We start from the raw sequence: 22,299 nt of genomic DNA, 5'->3' as shown, positions 1-22,299 counted from the left end.
ACTGCAAACCGACAGTCTTTCAACATTACACCTATGTGGTTAAAATGTTACAGGGGCCTAAGCGCAAACTACCCCAAATAGCACAGGGGGTGGAAAGGCCTAGAAGGAAGGGGTTAAATATTTACGCATTGTTTACAAAAATATGAAGTGTCACAGGTCCCACATTAACCGTTGTGTGAGCCTCATACGCATGACAGAACGTGTGCCTAAAAACCACGTTTTCTGCAATAAGTGCAAATATCTTCTACGCACTCACATCCTTCCTTCTCAGGGCCTTTTAAAATAAACATCGATGGAATCCTCGCACGCAGGCTCGACAACATTAGTTCAAAGATTGTGAAAGCCCTTTCCTAGAGAAACACTGTTCCGTTAGTGACGTTCACTGGGAGGACAATTAAAAGCGAATTAGACGTGTTACCAATGCAATATAACATATGATACAGGGTAAACGACATGTATGGTGCCATACATGCTAATGCATCTGGGTTGCAACCAGTTATGCATCGTGATTCTGCAGTTTTAGAGCTAATCCTGTTAGGATACTTGAAAGTGAAACAAGCTAGATAAAATCACTAAACCTAGCTCTCAGGAACATCTGCTGCTCTAATCCTAAAAGCAATTTAAATTATCTGCCACTTCGGCCATATTGCACAAATGAAAATTAAGCCAATGCGCAGCCACCGCGCATTTATAAAGCACGCAGACTGATCATTATACAGAACCAGGAAAGGTATCAGTCAGAACTGCAGCAGGTCACCATGGAGAACCACACTGCGGCTTCACCCCTGCACGAGGACTTTACTCTGCCACTCGAACTTCTCTCAAGGCCAGGCTACAGCATTTTAGCATTTTTGATGTTTCTCAGCGCTATCTTTTCAATATTAAACAATGTTTTAGTTATCGTTGTGACCATGAAAAATCCACTACTTCGGAATCCGATCAATATTTTCATTTTAAACTTGTCCATTTCGGATCTTATGATTGGGATCTGGGGCACCTCCGTTTCCATAGCCACAAATTACCACGGCTACTTCTACCTAGGAGAAAAGTTCTGTGTCTTCCAAGGCTTTGCCGTCAACTACTTTGGTAAGCTGTAATGCCACTAAGAAACAATTTGGGGAACGTGCAATGGGCATAGGTATACAATTATCCAGTTTGCAAATTCCTATGCAATATTAATTTCCTCCGTTTCCTACAGAATGGCTTTTTTGCCCTTGTGCACTTTTTTAGTTAGGTATTTTCTGCAGTTACTTACTGAGTGTGCCATTTGCAGATATACGCATTGTGCAATTATTCTAGTCTCTAAATAATTCATGTGTAGCTCTGATTGTAATGGTTATGTGTAGCTCGTTTGAGACTATTGTGCTAAATGTTTTTCTGTGAAGGTGGAATAGAACAATTTCATGTACAACTCCAGTCCAAAATATTAACACAATCAAAAATAGTAGCGAAAGATTTCATTTGGTGAATTTTGTGGAAACAAATGATTGTAAACGACAAAGCATTTACCCACCTAATATATTGATAAATACCTGCTCGTGTATGAGAAATGTGGACTGTCTTTAGTAAACATTTATGAACCCAGAGGAGTGTAAACTCTGAAACCCGAAGTCCAACCTATATGTGATAGAATTTAATAAGAATAATGGATATTGCTTAAGGTTTTGGTGAATCATTATTTTTATTGAATTGTGTTGCATTTTCCCGTGTTCTCTCTTGTTTTTGAATTTTTGTGGAAGTATTGATGTTTTTTGTTTGGTTTTGAGCCAGTTTTTTTTAACAGTACTTTGCAAATAGAAAAGAAGTTGCTCCTTGGTATTGGTTGGGTTTTCATACAGTTGGCACCTTGTGGTATAGATATAAGTTATGAAATACATTATGTGATTTTTTGAGAACTTTTCAGTAATAGAAGCTATTTATGTTCAAGGAAATCATCCTGAGCCAATAATATTATTAGTGTTGCTACACTTACCATTTCTAACAAGATTACATTAGTGGCCAACTTATGCAACTTTATCATTAATGATCACCTCAGCGTAGTAATGTGAAGAAGGCTTTGTGAATTTGGAATGTCTCCATATGGATAATAACAGCCATGGGTCCACCAAAGCAATAATAATTAGTAATACCTCTCCCCTACAACGCATGTTCTTCATTCAAATATCAGGTTTAAATATATTTTAGAAATGTTTGTCTCACATACACACTTTGGTATGATATATTAACTTCACCAAGTTAATATAAAGGCTTATATATAGGCGTAGACATGGGCTTCACCCAGGAGAGCTACTTACAGGGAGTGGGAGAGCTTCCAGTAGTTCACAAACTACAGGCTATACAAAGAGACCCTGATATAGAGCCTAGTGTGCAATGCACCCTCTTAGGATGTAAGATGTTTCTACAGTGGTAAAGTGCACTATGTTTTCTTTGTGCTATTTTCTCTGAAGACCCCCTTGGTACGTTTGTAGACAAAATGAGTATTTAGGGAAATATACAAGAGTGTTTGTTATATGCAGAAGCAGTAAACAGACTGACCTTATTTATTTAATTTTTCAAATACATTTGTCTTACGTATTGTTTACATTTTTGTTTGCATTTAAACATTTCCTTAGAAATTGAACATGGGTAACACTTTCTAGATAAAGAATCAGAGGCTGGCAATGATGATACCATAGAGGTTTTGTACAGGTCTGTCTAGGGGCATATAGTTAAGTATTTTGTAAGGTGGTTGGACCGATCAAGTACTCTGTGATGGTAGTATCGGACCATATCACATATGATACTCTGGGCGCAGATTATTCTATATCTCAGTCTTCGGGAGTAATCATTAACTAACTCCTGCCTCTGGTAGTATAGACTTTTGTCGTCAACCACGATAAATGAGAAGCTATCATCTACATCATAAACAAATCATTAAAGTCTTTAAATTCAGTCAATAAATAGAGTTAATGTAAGTTAAAGGGTTTTATTTTCAAATCTTTTAGTCTCATCTATTATTCATTATGCATTACTCTTTAGATATCAGCATTAAAAGTTAATATAATCCATTAATCAATATTTAATTATAAAATAGAGCAAAGTATTCATTAAAATCACAGTCAAGATAGTAGTGGTACAACAAGCATGCTCCATAAAGTAAACCCCTTATTATAAATAAACTGGAATAATGAGAGAAACTGTGTCAGTTCAGAAACCCAATGTAGAGTTCTGATGAGAGAAAGACCATGGAAACATAAAGTCTTTGCATATCAGACTGGAAATTATTCACAGCCATAAATCAGCAGACAAATAGAAGTAGTCTAAATAATCTCTCATGTAGAGAAGTCCAGAAACTGAGAGACAAGTCTCCAACCAGAATGTCGGGGAAGGAAATCTGGAATCCAGCTAGTTGCTCCAGGAACACGTACTAAAATAAAGACACAAACGCTATGTTGCAACTTCATTTTATTGCGTCTTATTTATCTTCCAATGGAATATCAGCAAACTCTTGGGAATAAGCAAACTCCCAATATTCTCATCAGAGCATAATAGACTTTCAAACATTTGTCCTTGAAAAGTTATAATGTTGTTTTCTTGTGGTCCAAAACTTCTTACCAAGAATCATCCTTCCTGTCGCTTTGTCTCCTCATGGAGGGAACCTTACTATTAGTTGTCTAATATAACAAATCAAGTGCCTATTTACTAACTAACAGTGGGCTTCTGAAGCTGTAACATCTGCAGTAAAGAGAAGAAAAACCTCTTGCACAAATAACTATTCAATGTGAAAGACAGGCCGTTAATGTATTATTTTTCCATTTAACATGGCATTGAAAGTTAGGCTAACCTAATTCAACACTTTATTCAAGTGCAGGCCTATAACGTTTAAATATGGTTGCCTATTAAAAGGTTTACATTTAGCATTTGTTGTATACAAATGTTAACTTGTGCTCATTGTTAATTTGAGTGTTTTAACAGCTGATAGAATTCACTGCAGCAAAATCCTTGAGGTATTTTTTATCTCACATTTACAGTATTATTTGGGGCAGTTAACGTGAAGTGTATTTCATCTAGGTAAAACAGTAATGAAAAAATGACCTAAACTTTTTGGTACAAGATGATGAAACTATTGAACTTTGTCTTAAGAAATGTAGAGATTTAGATAAAATACCATTTGCGTTGTTAAAAAAATATGTCTGTAAAAGAGAGAGACTATTGAAGCTGTTCTCTATAAGGTGCATCTGTCAATTCAAACTTCTCACTTACAAATACAAAGCCCTACACAACACAGGACTAGAATACCTGAGCAGCTGCCTACACTTTCACCAACCCACCAGACACCTACGTTCTGCCTCACTTTCAGTCTTGCACATTCCCCGCATCCACAAAGCAAAACTGGGGGTTACTTATTCTTCTACATTGCACCAAATACATGGAACAACTTCCCATAACACATCCAAGCCTCCTCCTCACTTCTTGAGTTCAGCAAGAAGCTGAAGAACTGGCTCTTTCTATAAGCACCCTGGGACCTCATGTCTACACACCTGGCCGAGCGCCTGGATACCCTCTCGGGTGATTAGTGTGCTATACGAATGAATATAACATAACGTAACAATGGACACTAAATTAGAATGATCAGGTTGTGTTTCACTTTTACCAAGTGAACATTAATTAAAGCACGAACAAATGTAAAGCAGTGCAGAGTGGTTTGAGGTTATCATTATGATTTCACAAAAACCTCTGAAATATTTTCTATGTTTCACAGGGAGCTGCAAAACAGTTTCCATATGTCATGACTACCTGTGACATATTTTATTCCACTGCATTTATGCATGTATATTTTGCAGAGTTGAGTTAGCAAAAGAGGCTGTATAATTAAGTTTAAGATTCAGTTTCCACTGAAAAGCTCCAAGATCCTGCCTTTAAAGGAAGCACACCCTTGAGGCAATGATATTGACACAATGAAACTAAAAGCTGAAACTGACATAATTGAGGCCTACAGGACCAGCTCCTGTGGCACTCAAGACTAAAAAGTATCCTCTACGTTCAGGTTCTGAAACATCATTCTTGCTTTTTATTTTTTTCGTCATTTCTCAGTGACTTAACACGGACCATCTGTAAATTCAACCCAACTTCCGTAAGAGAGGTCAGGCTAAAATTGGAGACAATCTGGTTTAAGTCACAGAGAGAGGACAAAACAATTAAAAACAAGGTGGATGCTCCAAACCTAAGTGACGCTGAACAGAATGAACACCTCATCAAACATGAGACAATGTCTGGACCCATATTACCCACCATACTCACTGTGTATGAGAAGAAGCTCAAACAGCTGCTGAATCAGGGTCTGCCAAGGCCACAGGCAAGGCAGAATATTGAGATATGGGATTCAGACAGAGAAGAGGAAGATATCGTTTGAGGTAGAGTTTTGATTTTTTGAAACAATGAATGAACTTGACAAGCTAAATATACTGATGGACCGGATTATATATTTACCTTGAAAAAGTGGTCTTTCACCTCAAAACGTGTGTTTAGGCTGTCTGGTGTCTGTGATAAACTGAATCTTGATAAATTGAATGAAAAGTAAATACTGGAGTACAACATCTTTAATTTCAATTCTGAAATATATTTATTTGAGTCACCTCCCTTTAACTATGGTCACCTGTAGCAGGTTGAGCATTGGACACCCATACCTCAATTCTACAGCCACTAAAGGCCATGCCCAAACAGGGTTGGTCCGTGCCCATTCCCAGTGCACTCTGTCAAAAGTCTTGTGAAGCACTGGTTGGTCAATCACAACAGAATAGGCACACAGGAGAATGTTAAGTTTTCCTAAGGCTATGCCTGGACCTGAGAAAAGTCCTAATTTCTGTTAGAAGCGAAGTCACTCAAGTACTCAACTACTCCTGAACCATGCTGTGCCCAACGATGGGAACTTCTGTTCATAAATCAAATTGTTAGTCTCTTGTTTGTCTGCTTCAAGAACATAAAAATAATAAAGACTCCTGGCTCCAAGAGGGTTCAATTGACTTGCAGGAGACCTTATGCCTAGAAACCTGTCCTTCAGAACTAGGGACTGGCCAGAAGCAACTGTCCTAGCAGCTGGAGAAAAGTGGTACTTTTCACCTCCAGAGGACTGGGACAAGATTCTGATGCTTGTCAAGGGAGGTCACAAACAAGGTGGACAAGAAAGCTAAGTTTGTCTGACTGAAAGTTATTGGCTTTTATCACACTGAAAATGGGTTCAGCGCATCCTCAAAGTTAAGGTATCTCCTTTGAGGACCACTGCCTGGTTACAGCTTCCAGTCTTGCCATGCTGGAGGGTTTTGAGAACCAAAAAATGACAAAGTCCAAAGATAAAACCTTGGACTGTGGCAAGGTGGAAAATCTATCTGACCAGTGAAGCACCCTAGGGGCCAGATCTATCCCACTGCAAATCTTTAGTTCCAACACCAACAGCTTGAGTGGGAGCTCAACGATAATGTATCCAACTTTGAAGGCCCAACACTGACCAAGGCCTTGGACCTTGCCATGCGGGAAGATTTTGACTCCACTCCTTTGCAGTCAGCGTAACACTGCACCCAGGTCCTGGTCAACTGTGAACTGTTGTTTTTCCACTGTGCTTTACTTTTCCAGGTGCTTTTTGACTTTCGTATCCTAAATTCCAATTTTCCAGTTTTAATTGTCTTGGAGGCATTTTGCTCACTAAAATGGTCTCTATTTTTAAAATTTGTATGGGAATTGTATTTTGTTGGTTTCTTGAGTTAGAGGTTGTTGGTACTGCTTGAACTTAACATGTATTTTCCTAAGGAATTCCTTCCCAAGTGAAAAATAAACTATACTATATGATAGGAGAGCAAGAAAAGAGATTCCACCTAGGATATGCCTAGTTGAATTCATGCTAAATTTTAATATTGTAGGTTTGAGATAAATTTTATTTTTTAAAACATACATGAGGTTCGGTGTATCAAATAATATAATTGGATTGGAACTCAATATAAACAATGATGCATCAATTTATAAATTTGCCATTAGATAAAAGAGAAATATTCACTATTTAGAATATTACTGTAGGCAATATTATATTAGAGCTAGGAAGATTTAAAATCCTGGTTAAAACTTGAAATCAGTTGAGTGCATAAAAGCATGGAAAAACTTGTCAAATTGGGACATTTTGTCTTTATACAGTGAGCTAGACTTTAACGTCAGATGTAAGCACCCATGAAAAGTACTACTGAAGAGGCTGTACATTGTAAGTGAAAATGTTTAACAGACGTCATTCTAGATTTTATATCTCAATTATTGTAGTGTTTTTACTTACATTGTGCAAAACTATCCTCATAACCAGTATATTTAATCCAAGAAATAATAGAAGCCACTTATAAGCAAAAACCAATCTACAGATTGATAAACTCAAGGAGAACAAAATATATAGTTACATAACTTAGGGGTCCATTAGAATGACGGGCGGACTTTGTCCGTCCGTCATCCTACCGGTGAATGGGACCACCCGCCATAAGGGCGGGGGTCCCGTTCTACATATTAGGATGCGCCCGCCACAGTGGTGGGCGCTTCCCGCATTTTTAGCATTGCGGCGGGCGGTGCTTAAAGCGCCGCCCGCCGCAATGCTAAAAATGCACGTTGTGCATTTCAATGCACAACATGACAGGAACAGCGAGGTGCCTGTCATGTTGTGCATTGAAATGTACCCCCCATGTGCACCCCCCCATCCCCCCGGAGTCCCTGGGGGCCCGCAACGGGCCCTCGCTGGGGGACTCCGCATGCCTTTCCGTGGCGGCAATGCCCATTCCCAAATGCCTATCCTAATATGGCTGGCGGTGTCTAATAGACACCGCCACCATATAAACCCTTTTCCGCTCCGGCCGCAAGGCGACTGGGGCGGAAAAGCGGCGGACGATCTTTCCATCCGCCGCGGTCCCCCCCACCATACTAATATGGTGGGGGGGAATTCGGGAGTGGATGTCGGGCGGATTGCCCCCGCCAGGCCGGCGGTGGCTACCGCCAGCCTGGCGGGGGCAATCCGCCCGACATCCTAATGGGCCCCTTAGTATTAACAAGGAAGATTGAAATATTGAACATTACATCTATTAAATTGAAGTTTTATTTGAAGAAGAGCAAGAGGGTTACTAGCTATAATTGGGCACAGTTATACATTGAACCAATTTAGTCCACTGATATTTATAAATCGGTTTACTGCGAGAATATCAACAGACAAAATATCTCCTTACAGAAATATTGTGACCAAAATATCAATGTAAAAAATATCGACATCCTATACTTGTAGTTGTAAGTACAAAAATATCAGGAAAACATATTGATGTCATTAATATAGCTGTAGTAAATATCGCTTCTTGAATATATATAGAATAAAATAATAAATATCAAATAGTAACATTAATTAAAATATATATATTAATATATTTTGTAACAAATATGACAAGTTAACTTAATTTTAAAAAGTTACTCAAATATATAATAATTAATATATATATATTTATGTATATCTACTTGAAAGCCAATTGTAAAACTAATAATTTTAATTGATTTTATCATTTCAACATTTTTAAATAATATAAAAATGTAACAAAAAAAAAATATACATATACCAATAATATTAATGGCCTTATTACGATATTGGTCGGAAAGACCATCCGACCGATGCGGCCATGGATACATTCCAACGGACTAGTCCGCGATGTCTCTGACCACCGTATTATGATGTATACCAGGCAAATCTCCGACCACTTCAGTTGGAGACGATTTCAACCTGACTGCGTCAGTCAGAAACAAGTCCAATTTGACAGTGTTAGTCGGAAAGGCTGTCCCATAGAGATTCTGATTACAAACATGCATCGGTTGTCCTGCCGAGCAGATTATGATGCATCCGACACAGTTGCGGACCCATGGCAGTTTGTGTGCCACATGGCAAGTGCAGAATAGAAAAAGTAAGGCCAAATAACGCAACAACAAGCATAGTCAATGCCCAAAAAATCACAGCACATGTCAATTTAAAAAGTAGACATGCCCACCAATCCACCTATACAAAAAAATTCCAGACCATGATCCTTTGTCAACAAAAAATTGCTGAGAGAAATAGGGTGCTCTCTCTTCAGATATTGCTCTCTGCCCTGAACACACTACCTACACATATCACTTTTTTGGTTTAGATTCCTTTCTTGGCCTTCTTATTTACATTCACCTTCACACACACCATGTCAAAGAAGAAGCAGCCACATTTTACTGATGAGGAGTTGACAGTTCTTGTTGAATAAATTCTCAGAGTAGAGCCACATTTATTAGGGGCCCTAGTCCAACAGACCCCCATGAGACAGAAAACACAAATCTGGGACAGGATAGTCAGCAAGGTGAAGGCAGTAGCCCCCATTCTGCGCACAATGGATGATATCAAAAAGAGGTGGTATGACGTCAGGAAGAGTGTTAAACGCTTGGCCAGCAAAAATCACCTGGCATCACTCCTGTACCACCGGTGTACTTTACTTCGTGGGAGGGGAAGGTGCATGCCATCATTCTGCCAGAGAGCATATTTGGAATACCTGACGGAATGGAGTCTGGTAAGTATGAACGGTACATTTCAAACATGTTATCAATAGCACTTCTGCAGACATCTTTGTAATGGTTCCAGTTAGCTACATGAGTTTTGGGATTCAAACAAACTTATAGTCAAAGATCTTGAGATGTGTATGTAATACAATAACCTGCATACCTGCAATGAAGATGAAAAGTCTCAGAAGTATTGCCATGTACACACTTGTCCCAAACTTGCATCAAGGGCGTGTGCTACAAACACCATGCACCTGTGCCAGCCATCTTGCCAGTACATTTCCACTCGCTGTCAGGAAAGCATAGGGGTGCTGTTTGGGCTGGGTGGGAGAAGGAATACTTGCAATGGCAACATCTCCCATCAGGCCCTGTCCTACACACACCTTCCCACTCAGCCCAATCAGGCCACAAGGAAGAGTGGTGTCCTGACAATGAGGGGAAGTGTAATTGCAAGATGGCTTACACTGGTGCCTTGTGTCTGACTTGACCAAAACTCCCATCAAGGCCCTGTGCTCCAAACACCATGCACCAGTGTCATCCATCTTGCTAGTACATTTCCACTCACTGTCAGGAAAGCATAGTTTCAGATGGGTGGGTGGCAAGGTGTGTGTAGGACAGGGCCTGATATGAGTTGTAGTGATAGCAAACACTCCTCCTGCCACTCAACTTTTGCATAACAAGATAGATATACACAATCAGAGTCTCAGACAAACTGTAGTCCACAGTATATATTCACAGGAAGTCAATTGTTTAAACAATCATCACTAGTTGCCAGCCCATTCAACAATATTTGTTAGTCAACTATTTAATCATGTTCAAATTTAGATTATAACTTGTTTGGACGTGTGATAACAGACAATGAACACATCAATGTGGAACACATTTTTTGCTATCCGGATACAGCCTGGTACCTGAACACAAACTACATAAATAACACACAACAGTGAAAAGCACTAATAACAAAACTGCTAGACTATTATGTCAGAAGGAAGTGCGCGCCAGGTATTTATTCAATATTTCCATGTCCATATTGGTGTCTGTCACAGTGCCATTTGTCTGGTGATGTCACAACTCAGTAAGTCCACTCGGTAGATGACATAGCAAAGTACTCCGGGAAAAAATCATTAAAACAGAGTTTAGCATTCACAAATAATATCTCACAAGTCAGAGACGTATGACACTTCAGCCACAACTATGTCAGTGTTAACACTAGATAGGCTTCATTGAAACACTGTACATGTAAATGTAAACATTTCCAAAACAAGTCTCCCACAGACTTCAGGACACTTATCCTACACTCTTAAGCATACATACACATTGTCCACACAGCTACACAACAAACAATGGTGGTTAGTAACCTCCTCTTATTGCATTGCATCGTCATGTGAAAAAGTTGTTGATAAGATGTTGTCTCAAGTCTACTCCATCATCACCACTGTCATCATTGCCCAGTCCTGGATCCTCCATCGGTGGCACCTGTTGGTCTCCTTCATCCTCAATTAGAGGTATGTTCTTACAAATTGCTAAGTTGTGTAGCATGCAGCAAGCCACAATTATCTGTCAAACCTTTTTGAGGGCATATTAGAGGGCTGCTCTCATCCTATCCACACAGTGGCATCTTGAATGCAGGAGGACAAAAGTCCGCTCCACTATCTGCCTAGTCTGGCCATGGGCCTCATTAAAGCATACTTCTGATGGGGTGACTGGGTTGTGCAGTGGTGTCAGTAACCATGACTGGTTGGGTATCCAAAATCTCCGACATTGAAGATAGAAAATAGTTCACTTGTCAAACATTATATTCCTATCTGACATACAAACATCACACACTACACCGTTCTTATACAACATCACCTACCAATAAGCCAGGCCCGATCAGGTTGCAGTTGACTCCTCAAATGTGGGATGATGCTGTTACGCAGGACATATGTATCACATGCAAACCCCAGAAATCTGGCACAGACATGTAAAATGCACATGTCAGGCAAACACACCACCTGGACATTGAGGGAGTGGAAGTGTTTCCTGTTGCGATACACCTGTTCATTAGCCTGTGGTGGTATCAACGCAACATGAGTACCATCAATTGCTCCAATTACATGGGGTATTCATCCAAAAGTATAAAAATCACCCTTGATGGCGGCCAGTTCTCCCGGTTTCGGAAACATTGGGGCCGATTAGGATGGCGGACGGACTTGCGTCCGTCCGCCATCCCAGAGGTGGAGGGACCATCCGCATGAGCTGCGGCGGTCCCTCCATGCAAATTAGGATGTGACCGCCACCGTGGCGGTCACATCCTGGATATTTAACATTGCGGCGGGTGCTGCTTCAAGCAGCACACGCCGCAATGTTAAAAGTGCATGTTTTACATTTACATGCACAAAGCGGCAGGCACCGCGCGGTGCCTGCCGCTTTGTGCATGTAAATACTGGGGGGTACCATAGGTACCCCCCATGTGCACCCCCCACCCGCCTACACCCTGGGGGCCCACAACGGGCCCCCAAAATCAAAAGTACACATGCTTTTCCACGGCGGAAAAACCGCCGCGGAAAAGCATGTTTAAAAATGCATCCTAATTTGGCTGGCGGTGTCTGATAGACACTGCCAGCCAAATGAGAGCTTTTCCGCCGCGGTTGTAATCCGACCGCGGCGGAAAAGCAGCGGACAGAAACCAAGACCCACCAGCCATGGTAATGCGGCGGTGGGTCTTTGGTGACTCCACAGAGGATTTTCCGCCTCCTCCGGGCCGAAGGTGGCTTCCGCCGGCCCGGAGGAGGCGGAAAATCCTCCATCCTAATCGGCCCCATTATATGGTGGTCCATGTATCGGGTCAATGCCTGCAACACATCATGAAGAACATTTACTAAACATCGGCTGGGACATTCCACTCAATGTTGCCATTGTGAATGTTTTTGTGCCAAAGAAATGCAGTGCTGCCATCACCTTCACATTGGGGATAAGTGCTGAGGCCACAAATAAGGTGCTAACTCATCGATTGATGCCCGTGTGAGATTTGATTATGTCTCTATCTTCCATTGTTTGGAGGTCTGTAAAGGGCCTGTACACTGGAGGCTGTCTTCTTGCTCCTCTGTGATACCTATGTGTAGAGTGTATACAGACTACCAGGCAATCAGGCGGGGAGGCGGGCGGGGTCAGTTGCACTCCGAAAGATTGAAATTGCTGCCCACAGCATGGACGCACTGTTTGGAGACATCGCTTGGTTAAGGCTTGTTAATCCTGACCTTTGCTGCCTGAATCCTTTTTTATCATTTAAGCATCATCAACATTTTTAAATTGCGCCGCTTTCAAAGTACTGTGCATTGAATTTAAATTTGCATGTTACCTGATTTCTCCCTGCTCCTTCACCGTGCAGCCACAGTGCAACAGTCCCTACAGGGATTGGGCTGCGGGCTCTCAGCCGATCAGGCGTGGAGGGGGGAAGATTCAGTTGCACTCCAAAAGTTTGAAATTGATGCCCGCAGTGTGGACACGCAGTGGATGCGCACAGCTGGCGCGCCTAAAGCAAGCTAGTCTGCACCCGTCCGCAGCCGGCCGGGACCAGGGACCAGCCATTATGCCCAAAAATCTGCTTACACACAGGCAGCGCTCAAAGACTTGGCACCAAAATACAGGCAATTACAAGACCTGTCTCTTCAACATAAATTAGAAGAGCTTGGGCTCTTTCATCCAGGCCAGGAGCTAAACTTTTGTAAGAACAGAGGCTCTTGTCAAGCTCCCTGTCAAACCACCATGTCCACCTCAACCAAAAAACACTCTGTAAAAGTTCCATACCTAATGTATCTAAACACTCGCTCCACTGTTAAATACCAACTGAAATTATTTAAACTCTTAGATACTAACTCGCCTGACTTGCTGTACCTGACAGAAACATCGATGACAGAGGAAGCCACCCCAGAAATTTTAGACGCACTCCGAGATAATTACTACCTCCTACAATCAAGTAGATCAACAGGAAAAAGGAGGTGTGGTGGCAGTTGTCATATAGAATAGACTATCTTTCACCACCATTTCCCCGCTAGAGATTTTTATTTATTTATTATTTATTTATTTATAGATTTTATAGAGCGCGAACTTGACCCATTAGGGTATCAGAGCGCTTTACAGGAAAATATAGCAATAAGCAGAACAGGTTTAACATCAACCAGTTACGGATCGAGTAGTAGGGGACAAGGTGCAGGATACATGAGGGAGATAAGAGCATGTTTTTACAGGTCACATATCCAAAACGTATGACACAATACCATATTACAGATTACATTTACCAAAGTTCAAGACAAGGCTCCACGTTTCTGGTGGGGTAGCTAGATAATCCAGAGGGAGGCAATAGACTGCCATAGATAAGGGCCAAAGTGATGGTGGAGGCCAGTACTAAGCTAGAAATGTACCCTCCCTTTTGAAGCGAGTCAGAGAGGGGATTCTTCTGATGTCTGGTGGGAGAGAGTTCCATATTCTTGGAGCAGCCCCAGAGAAAGCCCGGTTGTACGCTTTTTTTTCCGAAAGCGCGCAGGTTGTAGCAGGTGGTCTCTGACAGATCGGGAGTTTCTGATTCCTCCAGAGATCACAAGTTTCTGCGCCAGATATGCATTGTAAAGCTTTGTGCGTGATGCAAGCTACTTTGAACTGTATTCTTGCCTCCAGGGGGAAGCCAGTTGAGAGCTTTCAGGTGGGGAAATATGGTCATATTTCTTCGTACCGGTGAGTAGTCTGGTGGCCGCATTGAGGCAGGCTCTTAAAAGTGCCAGGGAGATCTTGGGTAACCCCATGAGGGTAGAACAGCCATATTCCAGTCTGGAGATGACAAGTGCTTGGACTGCCATTTTTAGGTCTGGGGCATGGAGGAAGAGTTTCAGTTTCCTAAGGTAGCTCATGTGGAATCTGGCTGATTTGGCCATCGAATTGATATGGTTCCGCATGTTCAAGTTGATGTCGAGGGTGATTCCCAGGGATTTGGCCAAATCCACTATGGTCGGTGGACAGTTTTGAGGTTGTGATAGTCTTGATCAATAATTGAATCTCACGGTTGGTATTGGGCGGGGAGATCAGGAGAAATTCTGCTTTCTTTGCGTTGAGTTTGAGTTCATTGGATGCGAGCCATTGGACAGTGAGTTTCACGGCTTCGTTCAGGGAGAGAATCTCTTCGAGAGATGAGGTTTTGATGTAGATCTGAGTGTCATCAGCGTACATATGATAGGAGATATTTGCAGTGTGTAATACCTTGGCAAATGGTTCCAGGTAGAGGTTGAAGAGGGTGGGGGACATGGTTGATCCTTGAGGGACTCCAACCGTGACAGGGGATGGTGCCGATAGGTTGCCGTTGATAAGGAATCTCTGGGACCGGTTTTGAAGGAAGGACCTAAACCATTCTAGAACAGTGCCATCCAATCCCATCCTGAGATTGAGGCGTTAGAGTAGTTTTTCATGGTTGACCGTGTCAAAGGCCGAAGATAGGTCCAGGAGGATTAGGAGACAGGTTTTGCCTTGGTCAAGGGCTTGGAGAGCATCATCAATGATGTGGAGCATGGTGGTTTCGGTGCTGTGCCCTGGTCTAAATCCGGATTGGAAGTCATCAAGCAGGTTGAAGTTGTTGATGTGTTGACTTAGCTGCTGCGGCACACATTTCTCCATCACTTTGGCTAAGAGTGGGGTGTTGGAGATTCGTCTGAAGTTGTCAGGGGAGGCTGGATCCAGCGTCAGTTTTTTCAGAATGGGGAGGACTTGACCGGCTTTTAGAGCGCGGGCATTGTTCCCTGCCGGAGAGAGGCATTCATTATTGTAGTCCAGCTAGGGATAATGGATTGGGCCATGTCTGCTAGGCAGTTGGATGGGAGCGGGTCATTAAAATGGTTATTAGGGTTTAAGGTAGATAGGATTTTAGAAACTGAGTTTTCGTCATAGACTTTGAATTCAGTCCAGTGAGCATTGTTTTTGGGTGGAGCCTGTGGGGGCGACGTGGTTGGCGGAGGCGGGTCAGGAAGTGTTTGAGGGTATGTGATAGAACTGAGTTCGTTTACAATGGCTGAGATTATGTTGGCAAAGAAAGTGGAGAATTCTTCTGAGGAAATAAGAGACTTGGGGAATTCTTTTGAGAATTTGGCCAGCTTATTGGATTGGTGTTTGGCCAGTTCGAAAAGCTTGTGGGGTCTGTTCTTGGCCATTTCTAGTTCCGTTCTGAAGAATTCTTTTTTAGACTTGAGTATGTTCCTGTTGTAGAAATTCCTGGCCTGGCGCAGGAGTTTTAAATGTGTGGCAGAAGGGTGCTGTTTCCAGGATCTTTCAGCTTGCAGGAGGGATCTCCTCTCATTGTTGAGGGACCCCATGAACCAGGGGTTTCTGTCTTTGATTTGGATTCTTTTCAGTGTTAGTGGGGCTAGCTTATCCAGGATGTTTGATATAGTCGCAGAGTAGTGATCGTTGAGGCCACTGACTGTTGTGATATGCGAAGGGGGGGAGGGCGGATTTGCAGCGAGCCTCAAGCTCACTGCGGTCCAGGTTCTTGGTGTCTCTGATCCAGCATTTAGGGATCACCAATTGCTGTGCCCTTTTCTTGTGGGTGCCAGATAGAAGGTCGGTTATGGCCTGGTGGTCCGACCAGTCGCATGGGTCTATAGCGATAAGTTTGACTGTTGATTGTTTGGAGATGATCCAGTCAAGAGTGGCCCCTTTTGAGTGAGTTGGTAGTGAGCAGGCTTCAGTTAGGGCTTGATCATCCAGGAGGTATTTGAAGGTGTTGACATGTGAATCCTTAGGGTCGTTCCAATGCAAGTTAAAATCAACCAGGAAAATATCTTTGACATTGTTGGAACTCTTGGCTGTAATGATCTCGATGAGGTGGTCAGCGAAGGAGTCATTCATGCCTGGGGGGTGGTACAAGATGTGCAGGTTGCACAGTTGTGTGGAGTTGCTGTGAATAGCCAGGGCTAGGTTTTCACAGGATTCAGTGATGTCCCCCAGAAATGCCGTCAAAAGAAGGTTAGAGAGGTAGATGCAGGCAATGCTTTGTCCTTTCTTGTTAGATTGTCTGTCCAGCCTTGTGATTTTGTAGATAGGAGGGACTAGGAGATCCAGGCATGGGGATGAGGAGTCGTTGAGCCATGATTCTGTAAGGATCGCTAAGTCAAAATGTTTGTAAAGGATGAGATCAGCGATATCCGTGGCGTACTTAGCTAAAGATCAGCAATTGATTAAAAGACCAAACAGAGAAGATTTGGAAGGAGTTTTGAGAGTCTGAGCGTACAGGTGAATAGGCGCTAGATTACTCTTGACCACAATTCTGTTGCGGATGGTAGCCGGTATGTTGGGGTTGATAGTGACCATACGAATGGCATGTTCAGCCTTTACATTGAAAGGATAAGGGGTAGCTAGGGTAGCGTCATAGTCCCGGAGGATGGCAAGGATTTCCAATTCAGTGAGGTCTGGTGGACTTGGAATGGCAAAGGTAGAGTTGTAGGATGTCCAACAGGGGTCATAGGTCGCCCTCCACTCGACAACTTTTCAGAAAAATGAACCTACACCCTAGGCACTAATCATTTTTAACTTAATGGTGTATCATGTGTCGCAAGACATTACAACTGGCCTCTCCTCTTTCAATAAATGGGGTAGGAGATACATCCACACTGTGCCTTAATTAAAATTTGCCCAGTCCCTATTCATAAAATAACAGATGTGAGACAACACACAACACACACCAAGGTGTCACGTTAGGACAAAAGAAAAAAGTGTGTGTGAGCGAGATGGCACCTCACGGGCGAACCACCAACGGGAACCTGGCAGGTACTCACCAGGATTGCCCTGCTCTCATCATTGGTACCATCAAGCTCGAAAAAATGTTTGTGTCCAAATAAACAAACAAAGAAAGTGTTTGTGAATACATGCAGTGTGAACAGACAGAAATGACAAAAATTGAAGTCAATACAACATAGAAACCACAAGCAACACGGATAACCAATTTGTATTCTTTCTCCTTAGTGTTGGTTGTGGAATATTAAAAAAGTGAGTGTGGTTACTACTTATCCAACCATACTCCACTTGCCGACATGTTTCATTGCCACTTAACTTTTTGGCAATTTCTTCAGGGCACTACGTATTTTTAGCCACTGCCTTGGACATACATCGTCTTCACAACTGTAAACAATTATAAAATACAACACTTATTTAGCTGTCACCCTGCCTACTGCATTGCTGGAAATGTGGTAAGACCAAATTGCACATCACTCCAATATATTTACCCTCTATCAGCTCTCTTGCCGCATACCAGCTGAGAGGAAGAAACCTTTTGTGCTTCTAAACAGACTCCAACTGTGAGTCTCCTTTCATCTCCATCGGTAAATTTCACTGCCAGGGTTTTAAAACATGACATGATAAGATTACATGTTTATTTATCGTGTTTCTCGAAGTATCATAACAACTTAGTTGTATTACTTCAAAATACAGCGTTTCTTGGTTATCCCACTGCTCAATACTACAAGTAGCCCATGAACAGCCCCCTCGATATCCTAAGTTATCGCTACATTGCAACACCCTTTCTTTTAGTCTAACCCCGATCCAGCTAGATTTACAAGCTTTTCGTAATCTGTGGGAATTCCAATGTCCAATGTAAAAAACCGGCCCCCTTACTCCTTACCAGTATGGAGAGAAATAGCCAGCGTTTCCTCAGCCCGTGTGTTCTGCCGATGGACTGCCTTCCTGTATATACCGCGTACACATGGGTGGCGGCGTATTCTCGCGAGACCTAGCGTGAGGCTTCCTCTCGACTATGGGTGCCATATTTAAATGAGAAACCATATAGTTTGTTACTGTGTATACCCATCTTCTATCCAGTTATGGGGTACATCTGCCCACTCAATCTAACCATAAATCTTCATTTCGCTCAGTGGTACTGCGGTGCATTACTTTGATAGGACGACTTCCTTTATATTTAATTTTTAATATTTAATCAGATTTCACAGGTCTATCTCGAGCACCATTTTGAGATGGGGCGATGTTATTGGCTAATTTCAGGCAGGTGTATGGCGCATTCACCGTTCAGCCTTGGGATGTGCAACAATGACAGGTGATCAAATCCCCATTTATCCAGAAAAGATTTTTTTGTTTCACTATTTTAAAATAATTATGGAAAATTAGAGAAGCAATTGTTTTATCAGGTTAAGACATCTCGAAGAAAATGTCTTTCATGCTTCTTATATTGACATGGTAGTAACCACAATGTAGTTTATTTAACATCTACACTTCAATATGCCAGATTTAAACGCAACTGGTTTATGGAACATCGTGCTCATACACCTTCACACAAGGCCAAAAAACACATCCAAGCTTGGTATTCAAAATTAAAAATTAAAAATTTAAATCATTGGAATCCAGCTCATTACCCAACGAACAACAAAACTTTAAGGTAATCTCAATGTACTTTGTTCCGTTCCAATAATTCATTGAGACCTATTCTCTCACTTCTTTCTTGATAGATCAATCTTGCCTCTTTCGCAATGAGTAGCCGTTCAACAGATCCAGAATCACCTGTCACTTTTTCTAGGACCACCCACTTTAATGTGTGCCTATTGTTATGACAGTGTTGGACCAACTTTGTGGAAAGTTTTCCTGCCTTGATTGTACTAAGGTGTTCCTGAATTCGCGTTTTTATTTTGCGTGTAGTGAGTCCGATGTACTGTAGACCGCATTCACAATCTAACCTGTATACCACATTCGTGGTGTTGCAATTACTAAACTGCTTTAGACTCCATTCTTTGCCTGATTGTAGCATTACACTTTTCACTTTCGATGTTAAGGGACACACAGAGCATGACCCACACGGGTAGTGTCCAGTGGGGACCGTGCTGTTACTTGTTACATTGTGAACTTGTGGGCGAGTATGAACCAACTTATCTTTAAGATTGCTAGCACGTTTAAAAGCAAACCTAGGCTGTGGCATTTTAAACTCCTTTGTTGACAGCAACGGCCAATGCTTCCTGATTGATTGCCTTATTTTCGTGGCCAAAGGATCGAATGTCATTTCCACCGGGAGGCAGTCTTCCTTTTCCCGACGGTTAATTTCTAAGAGTGCGTTTCTGGGTGTATTTAGAGCTCTCTTTCTAGCCTGTTTGATGATTTTTGCAGGGTAATGTCTTTGTTCCAATTTGTCTGCCAAGACCTGTGTCTGCTCTTTATATACGTCTGTGCTGGAGCAGTTTCTTCGGTATCTTAGAAACTGACCCACCGGCAGGTTGTCCCTGAGTGCACTTGGATGGTATGAGTCGTAGGACAACAGGGAATTCCTGTCGGTGGGTTTTTGGTGGACACTCGTCATCAATCCCCCTTCATTGGCTCTAATGTCCAGATCTAAATAGACCGCAATGTCCCTACTATAGGACCATGTAAAACGCAGACTTTGATCCTGCGTATTAAGCCAATTAAGGAATTCTAACAAGGAGGATTCCTCCCCAGTCCAAACACAGAGCACGTCATCTATATATCTCCTCCAGAGACGCACATGGTCTCTGAAGGGATTGGTGGAGGGATAGATCACGTGCTCTTCAAACTGGCCCACATATATGCAGGCCAGACTGGGAGACATAGTTGCCCCCATCGAGGTCCCAGTGGTCTGAAGGAACAATTTCTCCTTGAAACTAAAAAAGTTTCTTGTAAGAGCTAATTCGATGCATTGCAGAACAAAGGTTTGGGGTGCAAAGGGTTTTGGACAAGCTAAGATTGGCTGGCCCCGTATTCAATGTGGAGAACAGTTTTTCCACCTCGCAGTCGGTGGAGGACAACTATACGGCCCTCTGCACACTGATCTCCAACACCTCGGTTTCTCTTGTCCCCCAGAAAAAGAGTAAACCCAAAAGAAGAGTACCAGCCCCCTGGTTTGATGACTCACTGAGAGCCCTCAAATTAGCTTGTAGACAATCTGAGAGAAAATGGAGGCAAGGCTACGCTGATACCAATAAATCTATCTGGAAAGACAACCTCCGGGCATATAAAACTGCCATAGTGCAAAGTAAGGCAAATTACTTTTGCACTACCATCGCCAACGCCCCCAATAGCTCGAAAAGTATCTTTCAGATACTCAAAAACTTAACTCACCCAGAATGTGCCACAATGACTCAGCCTCCTACTCAAGCACTTTGTGACAGTCTTGCTGCTTTTTTCGTGGACAAAATTAACACCATTATCCACAACTTAAAGGCCCCCCCCTCGCTGGGATGCCCCAATAACCCGGGAGCCATCACCAGCTTCCAGGACTTGACTTCCTCAGGCCCCATTCCTATGGCTAGGTTACGGGAATTCCCCCCTATTCCTGAATCCGAGTTTGAAAGACTGGCGCTTGGAATTACCTCGGGATCTCCTCTCGACCCCCTTCCTCCTAAAATTTGGAAAAGCTTCGGATCAGAACTCTTCGGCACTTTGCGACGAATATGCACCTATTCTCTACACTGCGGATATGTACCAACCCCCTGGAAACAAGCGCTCGTTACCCCGCTCCTGAAGAAGCCCTCCTTGAGCCCTGACTGTCTATCAAACTATCGACCCATCTCCCTCCTGCCTTTCCCTGCAAAAGTGGTCGAACGATGGGTAAGCTCTTGTCTCTCAATGCACCTAGAACAGAACAACCTCTTGGATGAACTCCAATTCGGTTTCCGCCCCGCTCACGGCACCGAAACAGCAGTCTTGACAGCCATGGAGGATCTTCGCATGCGTGCAGACAGGGGCCAGCCATAAGCACTGATACTGCTGGACTTGTCTGCCGCATTCGATACGGTCAACCACGGGAGGCTGTTGGACAGACTCAGCGAGGCAGGTGTGGAGGGCACGGCCCTGCTGTGGTTTCATTCTTACTTGCAGGACAGAAGACAGGCTGTCTCCCTTCCTCCATTCCAATCCGCATTTGCACCAGTGCCCCAGGGAGTTCCTCAGGGCTCCTCCATCAGCCCCATTCTTTTTAACGTGTATCTTAAACCGTTGATCACGTTTATTAAGTCATTCAGGATAACAACGATCAACTATGCTGATGACACCCAGCTCATTCTCTCCTGGGAGGTAGAAGGCTCCATCCCCTTAACCTCCTTCCATGATTGCCTAAGAGAGACGGCTGGGTGGTTGCACAGGAACTCCCTACAATTTAACTCCTCCAAAACAGAGGTTCTGTACTGCGCGGGAAATTATATTTCTCGTCAGTTCCCAAGCGATTTCTGGACTCCAGAATCTAGGGACAAACCACAGCCAGTAACCTCGGCCCGCAACCTGGGAGCCATGCTCAATAACAAACTGAATATGGAAACCCAGGTCGCCAAAACAGTGGGGACGTGCTCAGCTCTTTTACGTTCCCTGCGTAAAATTATGCCACTCCTCCCTTCACAAGCTCGTGCGTTGATAGTCAGGTGCACTATACTTAGTCGCCTCGACTATTGTAACGCTCTGCTACTTGAGTCTCCAATTACGCTGTTAGACCGGCTTCAAAGAATTCAGTCAGCCGCGGCTAAGCTGGCTCTCGGCTGGACGAGGAGATCCTCGGCCTCTGCGGCCTTGGCCGAGCTACACTGGCTACCTTTGAAGCAGCGGGTGGCGTTCAAGTCCCTCTGCATTGTCTTCAAGGCGCTGCATGGACTTGGACCCAGACCTCTGCAAGATCTGTTCTCATGGTACACTCCCACCAGAGCCCTGCGATCATCTTCAGCCTATCTGATAAAAGTGCCCAGATATAACAAAGAGAGAACGGGGGGCAGATCATTTAGGGTC

At 42.9% G+C, this 22,299-nt stretch overlaps 1 pseudogene; it reads left to right on the top strand.

The window, feature by feature from the left end:
• Positions 1-654: 654 nt before the first annotated feature.
• LOC144770630 (parapinopsin-like) overlaps positions 655-22,299 on the top strand; it is a 449,353-nt pseudogene continuing 427,708 nt past the window's right edge.

Source organism: Lissotriton helveticus, chromosome 1_1 (assembly GCF_964261635.1).
Source record: "Lissotriton helveticus chromosome 1_1, aLisHel1.1, whole genome shotgun sequence".
In the NCBI taxonomy this organism is placed as follows: domain Eukaryota; kingdom Metazoa; phylum Chordata; class Amphibia; order Caudata; family Salamandridae; genus Lissotriton; species Lissotriton helveticus.
The sequence above is the reverse complement of the archived record's forward strand: the minus strand, read 5'-3'. Positions and strand labels throughout refer to the sequence as shown.